Raw genomic sequence first — 15274 nt, 5'->3', positions numbered from 1 at the left:
AACTCTCACAAGACCGGTCGCGAAAATGACTCATTGTTCAACCTCTGCTACCATTTTTCAGCATCTGCCTGACTGACATGGAAATTAAAAACTGTTGCTCTAGAACCTTCTTGTAGAAGAAAATAAACAGTTCCTCTTGGGGAAATGTATTTTCAATTTATGCCTTCTCTATTTATTTTATCATTCTACTTACTACACTTTACTTTTTTCCTGTGGTTTGGGCCCACAACAGAACTGCTGTGCTCATCCTCTACCTGAACTCCTAACACAACATTTAAAAATAATGGATAAAAATATTTTTAAATTACTTCCATGTTCCCTTTGAAAATACGTTTCTTTCACTGACAGCTTTAGGCTGCCAACTCCAAGGCAGTAACAAGAAACCATGAGAGAGATGGGAGAGACAGGAATCATTGTAGTATCATTGAATGCCCTATTCCCTGCCTGGCAAGAAGCAGGAAGCTCTCCAAGACAATGCTGAAGCAGGAAACTTGTCATATACACTGGATTTTGCTGACTTGTTTGCTGGTACCAGTTTCTTCATGATTTCTTTAATTTGGCCTTTTCCTGTTCCTTTCTGTGGTACTGTCGGCATTGCTTTTCTTGCCCATTTGTCAGCTTTGATGTTTTTAAGTTGTGCAAAGCCAATGCGTCAACAATGCCAAAAACAGAGTAATAATAAATTCCATCTGATTATAATTCAACAAGAGCTTGTACCAGCTTGACTGTCCTTTACCTTAAGGCTACCTGACAATACCATAAGGCCAAATTCAGAAATAACATGCAGAGGAGCTTTAGTTCAAAGGCTTTGAGGCTGGACTGATTAATCTCCCTGGAATGTCAAGGCAGCCTCCTGCTCCACAGCCCAAGCTCAAGTAGAACAGGTGATTATATTCTCACCCCACCCTTTCAAAAACATTACAAGGATCTGAGAGAGGGAGGCAAAGGAGACAGATGGGAGCATGTGGATGAGGGGAGGATGTGTGGTGCTAGGCTGGAAGGACAGCAGAGCCTCATGAAGATACAACATCTTAATTTTTGCAGCCTGATAAGATCTAACATGAATGCACTTTGTTCTCCTCTTTTAAGGCTTGTCTGCAGTGGAGCACCACCATCTAAGGTTGGCAGATCCTAGTGAGAGTTAAAACCAAAGAAGAACCTAAGGAAGTTGGTCTGCTGAATACCCCAAAACCAGGTATTCAGGATCCAGATGAACTGTGGAGCTGAACACTGAATTTTTTTGCCTTCCCATTAAAGAACTCCAGGGATTCATTTTTATGGATGACTTTTGAGTGCACTCAACAATTTTTCTATTTGGTTGTTTTTGCTGTTGTTGTTTAACAAAAGAAATCATTTTCTTATAACCTCTCCTACTTCCTAAGGCCAGTCCAAAAATTGCTAACGCATAACCCCTGAACTTGAATTTATAGCATCTGTCCTCAAATTCCTCTGTTGTGGATTGACAGCCATGCTGCTGATGTCCAATATACCCCACAGAAACATCTAATGGACTCAGCAGATCATTTATTTAAAGGAAGCACTCCCTGCCAATCTCATGCAGATCAATGTAGGAAGCATTGATGGAAAATGGACATATTAGTATAATATTTTATGAGATTGAAAATGAGATTTAGTTTACAGAAAAGAAAAAAAGCATTTGAATAGATTTTAGACCTCCATATCATTGGAGAGAAATATTGATAATGGTGGAAATCAGGAAAGAGGAGGGTGACATCAGAATCCTCAGGCAAATCCTTTATGCAATACACCTGCCTCCAGCCCAAAGATAATACCAACTCTTTATTAAGGAATGGTAGGTACATCAGCGGGAGAAAGAAGAAGAATGTCAGAACAGATGTTCTGATGCTGGGTGCTTCATCCTGAGGTTGAGGAAAAGCCAGGACAAAAAGGGACAGTTTGGGACTAAGAGGGCACCCACTGAAATTAAATGATTCAACCAAGATTACACAGAAGAAGAGGAGAAGGAAGGAAGGAAAAAGGATGAAATATATAATTTGGTTTTTATTAGTGACACAACTATGGAGTTCATAGAGAACTGTCAATTCCATCCTCCCTGTGCCAAGAAACCACAGAGGAATGGGCCCTTTCCCAGCATAGAAAGCCCAAGAAGTAGCATAAGTAAGAGAAGAACAAAATTGATGAGATTGAATTAGATGACCTCCAGAGTTCCCTTCCAACCCTAATTACTCTGTGATTCTGTGAAAATAGAGTGGAATAGTCACAATAAATGCACTGAGCAACCAGCATAGTTTCTGAATCCTACTGCCTTCCTCAAAACCTTTCAACAGCTGTTACTCTTGAATTGTAAGCTCTGGGACACCCTGGTTATCCAAAACCACCAAGACACAGTACAAGCATCACTCATCTACTCTCCCCAAATCACATGGTGTTGCAAATGGAGGACAGGTTGAAACGACTGAACCTGTATGGCACAAAAAATTACCACATGAAAAAATGGCTAGTAAAATCTTCTCTACCAATCCCAAAAGAGGGGCTGTGGAGGACTCTCCCATTAAATTGAACTTTGCGATCAAAGTACACAGGAGAACTCTTTGGAAGGAAATTTAATTTTGTAAGTTGCTGTCTTGTAGCAATAATCAAAATGACAGCACTGCTGAGAGTTACTCATTTCCTGCAGACTATCTAATTTGTGATTGTGGTAGCAGTACATTTCTAGAGCTGCAGTGAAGCAATAGCTAGGGGTTCTTTTTCCCTCAATTTTGTCAAAGCAGAGAAGTAAGGATTTCGAGCCCCTTTTTCTGTTTCTAAACATGCATCTTCATTCAGAAACCAAAATTGGAGCCCTCTGCCCTGTGCAATTACATTTCTACAACTCAAGATGGGTCTTTGTGTTTACCACCCCCCCATCCCCCACTGACTAATGGCATTCACATTTAAATAGTCACAACCAGGCTTTGAAGTCATTAACACCCCATTAGATGAATGGGGTAACTTCACACCTTTTGTTTCAGTCTCCTGACTGTGGAACCAACAAAACCGCAGCATATTGATTTGCAGAATAAAGACTACCTTCTCAGTCACTGAAGGAAAAAATATGGAGATTTAAATACAAGACTATGCTTCACTGTTTGCTGTATAACTCTGGATAATCAACTACCCTGGAATTTCAAAACCTGGAGAGACATTGTCACCTTAGTAATGGGATAACCTGAGTCTATCACAGTTTGCACTATGATGCAAATAATTGTGATCATGAAGTTTCCGTTTAACATCCTCTTAGAGAAAATAAGTATGTGAAGCATCTAACATCTTTGCAAGGAAAACATCTCCCCGGGTTTCAATATCTGCTGACTCTGGTACTTTAATACATAAAACAATAATGTAATCCCTATTGTATTTCTCTTTTCAGAATGCAGCAGTGATACACGGAATCTAGTTAGAATTAAGTGTGTGTGGGTGGGGAGTGTTTGTCAAAATGAGTAATTGTAAATAAAACCATATTGTGTCTATAGCAATTGTCCTAGCTCAGCTATATTAGTCTTACTCAGCAGAAATGTAATTTACATGGGCTTTTGGAAAAGTCTTTTTACACTTGGCTAATTCTGGGTTTTCTGCAGTAACAAAGAAGCTAAACTACATACCAGACCAAAAAAAAAAGTCAACACTCTTTGACCTGATAAACTGTGGAACTTCTCCCATGATCACATTTAAACCAGAGTGCACTAAAAAGCAAATAAGGAACAAAACGGAGATAGCATACCTCTCAAGTTCTGGCTTTGAGCCATGTGTGGGTCATTAATTTCCTCATAGGAAAAGATGCTTCATCATTACTATAGATGTAGAAAAATAATACTCAGTAATTTCTTTACACTCTCTTTATTTTTTTTGCCTCTAGAAAGTATGAGGCAGACATCCTATATCCCTGTGAGAAGCCACCAGATGGTTTATAACAGATCATAGAGATCAATGTTTTTTCAGTGCAGTGGTCCAGGATTCAGTCCTGGGATAGGGAATGTCAATATAAGAAAGCACTTTTTGGATTGAGTTATGGCAACAGATTTACAAGGCATTTAGTTAATCTACTTAACATTACTGAGGGACAGTTAGACATTGTTCTTGCTATTCTAGAGAGACACAAGGAGCAAGAGACAGGAATGATTTGTCCAGGGAACCCAGCAAGTCAGTGGTGAAATTGTAATCAGGACTTGGAAACTCCTATATCCCTTCTGCCAAGACCAAACAGCCTAATGAACAGCACTCTGTATCAGCTTGCTTTTATAAGGCTGCTCCTCACTCCAGATCCCTTGTTTTCAGGTTTCTCTCTGCCACAGTAGAGCAAAAAACAAATTAGTTTTTCATTGAGCATTTAAAAAGCAGTGGACAGGCTTTTTATTTTTTTTCTTTCTGGTTGAAAGAAATTTCAATTTTACTTTCAATAGGAAGAATTTGACCTGTTACACAGTGCCAAAAGCACTAATTGCCTCAGGAGTGATCAAGTAACTTCACTAAGGCAAAATATCTGACCTTCAAACTGGTTGTTAATCCACTTGGGAATTGGAAATTGGATTATTTTTACTAAACCAGGAGGATTGCTCTTATTTTTTCTTAAGTACCTCCACAATTTTTCTTTCCAAAACAATAAATAAGTCTTCATTACTGACTGTTACTTTAAAACAATCATCATGAAAATAATTCTGGTAATTTTCTGACACTCTTGGTTAGAGAGAGCAATCAGGTTAAATTTAGTTAGTTTCAAGTTTTCTGCTCCAGGAAAAAGGTTTATCCAGGTGTACTGGATAGAATTAGCTTTGTGTGAATCAGATATTTTTTTAAATATTTGTGTTTATTGTGTTTTTTTCCATTGCTATCAGATATGTATCCGTACAGAGGTATTTTTCAGGAGTGCAAAGATTTAGATATGATTACTTTTCCTTCACGTTAGATTTTAAAAAGGACAATATGAATCTGAAAGCTCCTATTTCCAGACTGTTTTAAAACCCTTTTTTCCCTCCATTAAACATGAAGAGAATCAATATTTCACAGTAAGTCTATATAAAACACAAAAAGACTACAAGCTATGTGAAGTATGGCTACATCTGGGCTAGAGTTTTGACATTATTTGAATAAAGAAATCTGGAGCATTTCGTCTTGATTATAAAACTCAGGAATGCCCTGGGTGTTTCACCACATGCTAGGAGAGATGATGGTAGAAAACTGGCAGAAGTTATCTCTTCCCACCCAGTTTAACTGATTCAGACAGGGCAATTTTGTTGGAAGAGTCTGCTGGCAATCAATATGTCTCAGCTTGCTCCTATGTGTCTTGCTGAGAAGAGAGAGAGAGCTGTTGGAAAAGAATCAAGACATGAAACTTTTTCTGCTCTAGTTTAAAGCTTATGAAAGCAAATGATCTCCAAGGCACTAATCCTTTCACCTTGGTAAACATGCAACGAATCTAAATGGAAGAGAAACAGAATGACTCCTCCCTACTCCTTCTCCTTCTGCAACAGCACTGAGTCTTACAGGCTGCAGGATGGTATCTGCCTTGCCAGCCCACTGCAGCCATCCAAAAGGATCAAACTTGTAAAATAAATTAATAAATAAATAAATGAAAAGAAAAAATGACAAAAATGAGTTTCAAGAGAACAAAGGAAAAGGAAGAATATGCATTATCAGAAGAAAACCAGCACTTTGCCCTACATGAACAAGTTTCACAAATATGTATCTTTTCTGACAGAATCTTTGTTATGGCCAGTGACAGGCACCCATTCTTCTGATGTGCCTGTCTTTCTTGTCACTAATTCTGTAAGTAAGTAAAAGAGCATGGCTTTGAATAACAACTTGAGATGTTACTTGTTCCTAAGTAATTATTTAGCAGAGTTTCCTTATTGACCAGATATTTTTCTACATGATATAAACAAACCTGGTTTACTGAGCCCTGGAGGCAATAAATACAATCGGTATTTTTATGTGAGGTATTTGTTTACTTACTTAATAGCATTAATGGATTATCAGTCATTTAATCTGGCAGCTCAGATTACACTATACCCCTCTGGAAACATAGCATCAAGTCAAAGTAGAAAACTTTCTGTTTGTTCCCTTAAGGAACAAGCAGTGTCCTTAAAAATAGCATTTTGCGCATAGCCTCCTAAGGTTATAGTGAAACAAAAGAGTAGTGAAATTTACAAAAGCTCTAATCAAGTATATTATACTTGGACTTTAATCAATAACACTGCATGTTTCTTTACTGAAGCTGTATGTTAGCAAACAATTTCTGTCTGTCTTAGAAACACTTTTCTAAGAGCTGCCAGTCCACTCTGCCCTTCTCTAAATCCATCGATTTCTTAGGAAAGATGGCCAGATATCAGTTGTTTGCTGGCTAAATGATACAGACCATGACCTGATGCTCTGACTTAAATCACCATGGGCTTACTGTGATGACAGGCTATTGAATCATAGAATCATAGGACAGTTTGAATTGAAAGGGACCTGAAAAATCATCTAGTTCCCACTGCTTGCTATGGACAGGGACACCTTCTACTAGAGCAGGTTGCTCCAAGCTCCATGTAACCTCACTCCCAGGGATGAGACATCCACTTCTCTAGGCAGATTTTGCCTGTGCCTCACCACCCTGACAGCTGAAGATCAGTCCCAAAAATTCAGCACCACATGAACAGGAAATGGAGAGTCAGATTAACTTGAAAGAACTCATTGTCTGGTATTTTACATGATAGCTGATCTATAATATTTTTCTTCTTGATATTGGTTTATGGTAGAGCACTGATCATTACAGTTCAAGATAAATTTCTCCATGATTTAGTATTTTCCTTAAAAAAAAAACATATCGCAGAGGGAGACAGAGATGTTCCAGACCTGCTAACCTATATCTATCTGACTCGTATGAAGATAGAAAGATAATTAAATCGATGCAGCAGGCCAAATTAGGCAAAATCCACCTAGTACGTTGTAAGAGGCACTGCTTTGCACCAGATATATTCCAGTGAATAGATTTCCTCCTAATGCTCTGCCAACAGGGAGCCTGCAGGGGAGCAGTAGGAGCCTCTGTTTTCTGTCATGAGGCTGTTGTGAAGAGCATTTTTAGATGCTCTTTCATGCTTCCTTTGCACCAGTCAATATAAGGATTTCATTAGCCCACTGCAACGGGATGCACCATATAATATAAATAAAGGGAAAATAAACGGAGCAATTGATAATACAAACATAGGGTTATTGTCTAGGAGACATCTTCAGTCCCTACATATCTCACCTCGGCTGCAGTCAGATTTGCCTGCCTCATTTTGCTGTCTTAGTGGCATTTCCATGACTAGTTTACTCTGGAGTTTCAGTCAGAAAGCACAGCCTGTTTCTTGAGAAACACGTGTGAATTTTCCTCTTCAGACATTTAATGAGTTTAAATTAACTAGTGCAGAAAGTCAGTAGGAAGTTCTCTGTTTCATCTGAACTCCGCAACCTGGGGTAAAGTCTGAGACCAGGAATGACATTCTCCACTTATTTGCATTGCATATCTGGGTAGCTGGCACAGGTCAGGACACAGCAGGGAAAACTTCTGTCAGAAGCCATGTGATTGCAGGACACAGTCACCAACACTCTCCCCAGTAGTATTTCAGGATCTTCAGTGAACAAGACCTACAACAGAATCTCAGCCTCCCTAACTAGCTTGGAATTTCTTCTTCTATGAGTCTTAATGCAGCACAGTCAGGCAAACCTTATTGCTCCTTCACCTACATTAAAAACAAAGGAGCCAGGCAAAGACTATATTCTGTAGGCAAAATGATAAAAACAAGCCACTGGTAGTTTTTATAACTATTCCAATGTGTACTTGAAAATATTTTCCTTGCTGTATGAGGGCATGAAACCACAACAAAGGTACTCAGTATTTGCCTGTAAAGCATATGTACACACAAAGAGCCTGAGAATCTCTCCATGTGTCTGAAATCCTGGAACCATGCTTAATGCAATCTGCATGCTGAAATACCAAAGCATGCTTGGACTAGCTGAGAGAGGCAATTAGGAGTTTCCTCACTTCCTGCTTCATCAAGCATTTTAAAGGAATTTGGGGCTTTTTATTTTTATCCCTGCAGGATGAAAGCGTGAATTCCTCTTACTTTAAAAATGCTGACTAATTCCAGAAGCCATTCACAAACATCATCCAATCACCTGGTTTCAAGTGGGGGAAAAGGCAAAGAATTAGCTTTGGAACACATAGAAAATTTGTCTACAACTGTTTGACAGGATAATATTTTATGACATTACTACCATGATAATACCATTACTAGAGTAAGCAGGGGGGACTCCACCCATGATTTTACTTCAGGGTATGGCACTAACACATAATTCTTTCAAGTGTAACAGTGACTACTTGTAATGGTGAACCAAAAGGCTCTGTTTCTCTTATTGTGTTTGGAGGAAGAAAAAGGAGAAAAATGTTGTCCAAAGAACTGCAAAAGTGAATGTTTCTTTTATGCTGAAGGCTTAATTATCTAGCTACAGCTGCACTTAATCAAATTTTCATCTATCATATCACAAAACCTTGGAACTTTCATACAAAATACAGAAATGTTGTCCATCTACCTCAGTATTTTGTCTCCAGTGGCCACATCAGAAGCTTCTGAGGTTAGAATATCTCTGCCCATGACACAATATCTACTTTACCCTCTCCTGGCAATTAAGGCTTTATTCTACCCTTAATACCCAAACACTGAAGTATAAGATTTTCTGTTACTATAAAAGTTTCCAGGTTTTGAATTGTGGTTTATATACATATACATTTAGCTTTTTAATCCCAAATTGTCTCTGATTTCTAGGTGCAGACATAGCCCATGCTAAGGAGAGCTAACTGTAAGACAGGGGAAGTATTATTTTTCTGTGTTAAATTTACCATCTTCAGGGGATGTTGAGTGGTGTCTCAATCTTGTAGGTTTTTTCTGGCTCTTTCAGACTTGCCTATTTCCCCAGTCATTTTGCCCAAATATTTCAGAGTCTGAACCAAATGACAGGCATAGCTGCATGGTTAATGTTCAGGAGCCGAGTGAGCTGCAAAAAAGAAAAAATAAACCAGGAGTAACTTGTTACTTGCTGCATCAGAAGTAGCTGGAAGACATTACAACTAAGATGGCACTAAATAGTGAAGAATGAGACATGCAAAAGTGCAGGAAAAACAAGTTGTTTGGAAGCATGTTGCCAGGAAACGGGAGATAACCCCGCTTAAGCATGGACCCTTTCCTGCTTTGCTTGTGCTGGCAGAGGAGGTGGGAATGACAGGAAATGTCAGACACAACTCAGTTGAGTTGGCACGCAGGGCACCATCTATAACCGGAAGGAAAAAGTCAGAAGAGACAAAGCCAGATGGTTTGACCCTAGGACCATGTGTTCTAGCAGAGACACTCCCTTACACATTGTACCTTTTCAGCACTCAGTTTTGCCCGCTTCCCAGCAATCCTAGATTAAATTCTGCTCATCAGTGTTCTCATTTCAAGACTTTATGTAACCGTTGAAGAGATGGATGACACAGGCTGGTCTAAATATTGTAATATAAATTATTCCCCCCCCCCCCCCAGAAATCACAGAAAGTTAAGGGGTTGGAATGGACTTTTAATATCTAGTCTCAATCCCTCCTGCCCCTGCCATGTGCCATGTGCAGGGACATCTCCTACTACACCAGGTTGCTCAAGGCTTTATTCAGCCTGGCTTTGAACACGGACAGGGATAGGGTATCCCAGCATCTCTGGGCAATCTGTTCCTGTCTTACCACCCTCAAAGTAAGAAAATTTCTTCCTAGTGGCTAGTGTATTTTCCCCCTCTTTCAATTTGTACCCATTAGTCCTTGATCTATCACTACAGTTCCCAGTGAAGGACTCCCTTCCTTGTTTCCTCCTTTTCCTCTCCCTGTTTCCTGGGTTCTCTCTCCCAGTCTCCCTGTAGGCCTCCTTTCAGATACTGCAATGCTGCTATGTGGTCTCCTTTTCTTATAAAAACCCTTTCAAGTATTAGAAACATGATTTATATAAGAAGAAACTTAATGGTTAGCCTAAAAGATATATTATTTTTCTACTTTGAATTGAAAGTAGCATATATTGTATATACTCAATCTACAATCAACAATCTGAACTAGTGCTCAACAATGTTTCTATATTACTGGCAATATTGTAGAGAATCATCCATTTCCTTATGTTTACCAGCAGCCATGCCAAAATCAGAAGTCTAAATCAGTCTCTTAAAACTACAAAACATGTTGCAACTAGTGCAAACTTTTTGGAAATGCAACTTTAATTATCAGCTAAGAGATGGCAGTAAGGAGTCTGTGCTGAAAGGAACCCTCCATTTGAGTGCAACTGATAATGTGATGAAGGACAGCTGACAGATTACCTCTGAGGAACATTTTCTCTTCACTGAAACCAGTTAGAGCATCAGAAAGCATTTGGAGATTGTATTCCTTGTTCAGTCCAGCCACAAAACTAGTTCATATTGCAGTTTTGAAACCCAAAAACTGCAGACCAGGCTTTAAGGGTAGGAAACATTGGTGTCTTTTGGACTCTGGTATGTCACTTCTGGGGGTACCAGGAATGGTTTGGGGCTTAATTGCCCCTCACACATGGGTGCTGCTGCCTTCTAAAGGGAAGAAAAAAACAAAGTGCTCAGGAGGACAACTTATTAAAGAGCATTTGTCTATAAAATCCTAGAAACAAAACTATTTGTCCAAACCTGACTTAAGCAGAAAGCTCAAATCACAACAAAATAATATCAGACATCATCCTAGCCAAGATCTAGAAGGGATTTCCACCACACTCTAGTGAAAAACAGGTCAAGTTCTGAATTTATTGTGAGGGCTAAGGCAGAGCTCCCAGCACACCATTTAGTGCAATCTCCCCATGCCAGCTGCTGGTCCAGACCACTCACCCAGCCTGCTGTGCTCCCCAGCTGTGGCTGCAGCACCCGGTCAGCTCAGATATGCCAGCTCACCCCAGGGACCTCTGCTTCAGCAGGCCGCACAAACCTCTGCTCAGTGTGAAAGGTGATGCACAAATACCACTTGCCCAGGGCAGGTGTCCCTCACATGAAGCTCCTGCCACTGTGAGGGAGGGACGTGTGTCCCTGTAGGACATAGATCCATGCTGTGGCAGCATCCCCTGTTGCACTGTATTGGGAATGACCAAAGTAAACACATACACATTCTAGACTTGGTTGCAACAGAGAGCCCTTTTTTTTCTCCAGGTCCTTCTTTTATTGACAGTTCTGAGAAGGTCTGAAAAGGTGAAACTCTCACTTGTCATCAAACCAACGCATCATCATCATTGGACAGTTAGGAACAACCCTCGACTGTTTCTTGCAAGCAAACAAGGAGACAACACCTGCAAAGGTTGTTGTCCTTCTCTAAGGACTGTTTGGATTCCTCTTTATGATTTCTTAGGCCAGAGCAAGAAAGTTCTGTGACTTAGTTTCACACAGGCTCAAGCTAATGCCTGAAGCCTAAAAATCTCTTATTTGATAACTGTCAGTTCCCACAATCTGCTCTGTCCAGCACAGTGGAGATCCCTCACAGGTTTCTCTCCAAGTGAGCCTACCCAGCCTCTGCTCATCTTCTTACCAGGAAGGGCACATGGTAATAGGAGAAACACTTCTTATGATGACATATTTCATATTCTACACAAACAGAGTTTGGGTTTTTTCTAAATAAGTGGTTACTACTACTTAAATTTCCATAATTGTATTATCAACAGGACAATTAGCTCCACAGATATATTCACAATATTGAGACTCTTGATACTGTATATAGAGGTGGGGTGAGATTTCCAAATGCACATGGGAATTCATTTGCCCTTGATACTACACATTTATAAGCAGCAGAAAATCTTACTCTCTGTCTGCATTTTTAGCTAAAAACTTCTAAATTCTGGTTCTTTAGAACCAAGACAGAAATTCCAGATCTGTTTAAATCTATGGCAAATTCCCATTCCTTTCCACAGTCCCAGGATATCTTCTAAAATCTATATTCAAGCATCTAAATAGCCTGTTTTAATAGGTATTTAAATCCCTAATAGCTCTCCTATTTAGGTATGTATCGGTCCTCATGAAAATTTGGAAATTTAACAACAGGCCCATATTTTTAAAAATCTTGCCTGTAACAATATATGTGACAATTTTCATTATTTAATCATTTTGAAAATACAGAATACCCAATTATAGACCATCTTTTGAACATTGAAATAAGTAAAAATGTCATATCTTGTCCTCCTGGACACTTCTTTTTCTTTTTCTTTTTTTTTTTTTTTTCAGGATAACACATGATGCAGATAAGAATGTTCTATAGCAAGATTGTATCTGCAGAATCTTATAAAGATTCATTTTAGGGAGTTGCAAACCTGACCTGGCTTCAGTGTAGTGTGTAAATGTAAGAAAAATAACAGGACAAGTATATGAAACTTATTCCTGGAACAGCATGAGTGCTACAGGAAAGATTTGAAAACTATTTTTTCAGTATTGTACCTAAATCTGGGGCAGTACAGGGTGAGCTGGTTTTGTAGCTCACATCACTTCTCTACTAAGACAGAAAAACGTTCCACAACTTAAAAATTTTTTAAAAAATATTTTAAAAGGAGGGAAAAAAAAGAACAATGGAACACTTGAAACAGACACACTACTCTAGTAAATAGATATTTTAATTTGTAAATGAATGTGAGTTTTTAATAATTGATTTTTAAAAATTGCTCTTGGTCTGACACCTCTGTTGAAGTTTCTGTCCAGATCAATTTTTACAACTGAAATGGTTCCTGAACTATAGATCTCATAACAAGACCAGTCTCAGATCCTAAACTATGATCATGTTCTACTACAAAGTATAGAAGCCCTAGGATTACTGCATTTTCCTTGTTTGCTTACAGTCCTACACAAAACAAAACCAAAAACCTCACTGAAAATAAATTCATTACTGTTGCTTTCCTCCTGCAGAGCATTAATAGGTTATAGGAATTAAATTCTTTTATTAATTTGATTAAGTCAAGGAAAATCCAAGGTTTCCATGAATAATTCAGATTAACATCATGTCTTCAAAGGTCATATGTAAAACATCATTATACATCAAAAGTTCCTCACAGTCTAACGTACATTTAACTTTCAGTAGTGTTGATTTATTGTTTTAGAAAGCAAAATAATAAATATAATAAATTACCCTTATATTTTCTGATCTCAGTCACTATAAAATAACTGCTGTAGTTTACATTTTCAGTGTGAAATATTAAATACATAAATCAAAACAAGATTGTTTTTCAGCTGGAGCTAGCTGGAAACTGGTTTCTGAAACTGACAAATTCATTTTAGATAAATGAATGTTTTAAGAAAAAGATCTTTACCGAGTCCATAGCAGCCTGAAAAGAAACAGGAATTTGTGCTCTAATATCCTGCTTTAGATGTCCTCCCTGTGACAGGTGCTGAATCCTGCACAACACAGTGGCTGGAAGCAGCTCTAAGCTTCTCAGAAGCTCCTGTTCTCCTTGCCAGTATTGTCACTGCCTTTGCCTGCTCAAAGATCATTCTCCTCATGGTGCACAGCAGCTTTGCTGCTAGGCTGACATCCTTCTTAGCTGAAAATCATGTTAGAAAATGTTTGTATACATATGTATGTAGGTATGTAACCATTCCTAGAAATAATTGTTCACCAAGAAGGACATTAGGAAATTAAAAGAATTGTTTCTAGTGTGTAAAAGAAGATTTAGCTGGTTTTGCACTGGCTTTGTCTCAACAGAAGCTTCACTGAGAGCTAGAAATACTGTTTTGCATCCTTGATTAAACAGAGTAAATCTAATTCTAAGGAATCATTATAACATTTAAAACCCATTCAGCTCTTGGTGCACTTAAACATTCAATAAGAAGAAGCTTTCAAAAGGAGTGATGACACTAGAATACTAAAGAATTTCAGGGTGCATGAGTGAATAGGAAGGGAAGAAAACCAGGGTCTACCTGAGGCTAGACATTAGACTGCTCTAGAAAACAGGACCATACCATCAACTACATGCTCACCCCAGGGCCTTGTTTGAAACTCAGACAGATCATATTTTGGCAGCTTTTATGGTGTGGAATTCTGCTTGTAGTCTAAATACAATTTTAATTTTCCTGATTAGCAATTTTAAGACAGTTTTAGGTTTAGCAGCAATACCCTAAAAGTACACCTCAGCAACATAGTATGGAAGAAACCAGCCAAACAGCACCTTTTGTATCTACTTGCTTACCTTTCCTCTGAAGAGATAATGTTGGATCTTCCTTGATCAATACATTTGAGAAGTACTTACATGAACATAAATAATAAAAGCTGACAAAAGAAAGTGCCTAACATGGGCCAGTCAGATCTTTTATCTTGGACTGTTTCTTGCTGGGTTTTGTTGTTCTTTTGCATTCTTTATTTCAGCCTAATTTATTTAATTTAAGAAGCAAAGAAAAGAATCTCAAACTCATCTAAGATGTTGGGAAGATGCATATCACATCCACAAGATAGGTTCCTGCAGGGGTGTCCCAACCTGAATGTTTCCACAGGCTGGTTGGTAGCTTACAGAGTTCCTTACACAGCCAGGAAATCTTTCAAGCACATTTTCAATTTTCATTTACTGCTAGAAAGATAGCGTCAAAAAAGCTTTATGAACACAGAAGAAAACAAAATTTTGCTATTGAGTTTGCTACTTGAGGAAGAACTACGACTGGAATAAATATAAATGTTTCTTCAGTAACATTACTTTTGCTATTGCAGTTTACTTCCTTACCCTTTATTTTGTAGGTGTGTTTCAACAGCTCTGCTTCTAGGTGCATTTAAATTCTCAACTTAGCATTTCTCTTCACAACTGAAAATAGATCTTTCAGGAAATTAACTTATATTTGCAGTATTTTAGTACTGAGAAAGCAGGTTATTCTTTCCCCTTTTGAGTCATTGGAGAGAGAGGCAACTGGATGTCACAAATTAATTAAACTCAGACAGCCAGGAACTTAATTAGTGGTACCTGTAATTCTCTGAATTGATGCAAAGCCAAATCTCAAGATCTTGATGTGACTCTCATTAAGACAAAAATCCACTCAGGTAACTAGGAATTTTATTTGCTCAAGACCTAGGGAAGGGTTTCAATTTGATATGTTGTGGTTTCAGTCCTTCAGCCAAACCCTTACAGACCAAAAAGGCAATGAATCTTGATACTATCCAGTTATTTGCAGACTAGTTTGATCCGACAAGAGGGATGGTATGAAATCTGGACTAAAACAAAAGAGCAATGGTAACATACACTGGCTGAGAAGACTA

Source organism: Poecile atricapillus, chromosome Z (assembly GCF_030490865.1).
Source record: "Poecile atricapillus isolate bPoeAtr1 chromosome Z, bPoeAtr1.hap1, whole genome shotgun sequence".
Taxonomy (NCBI): Eukaryota; Metazoa; Chordata; class Aves; order Passeriformes; family Paridae; genus Poecile; species Poecile atricapillus.
This window is presented reverse-complemented; position numbering follows the sequence as displayed.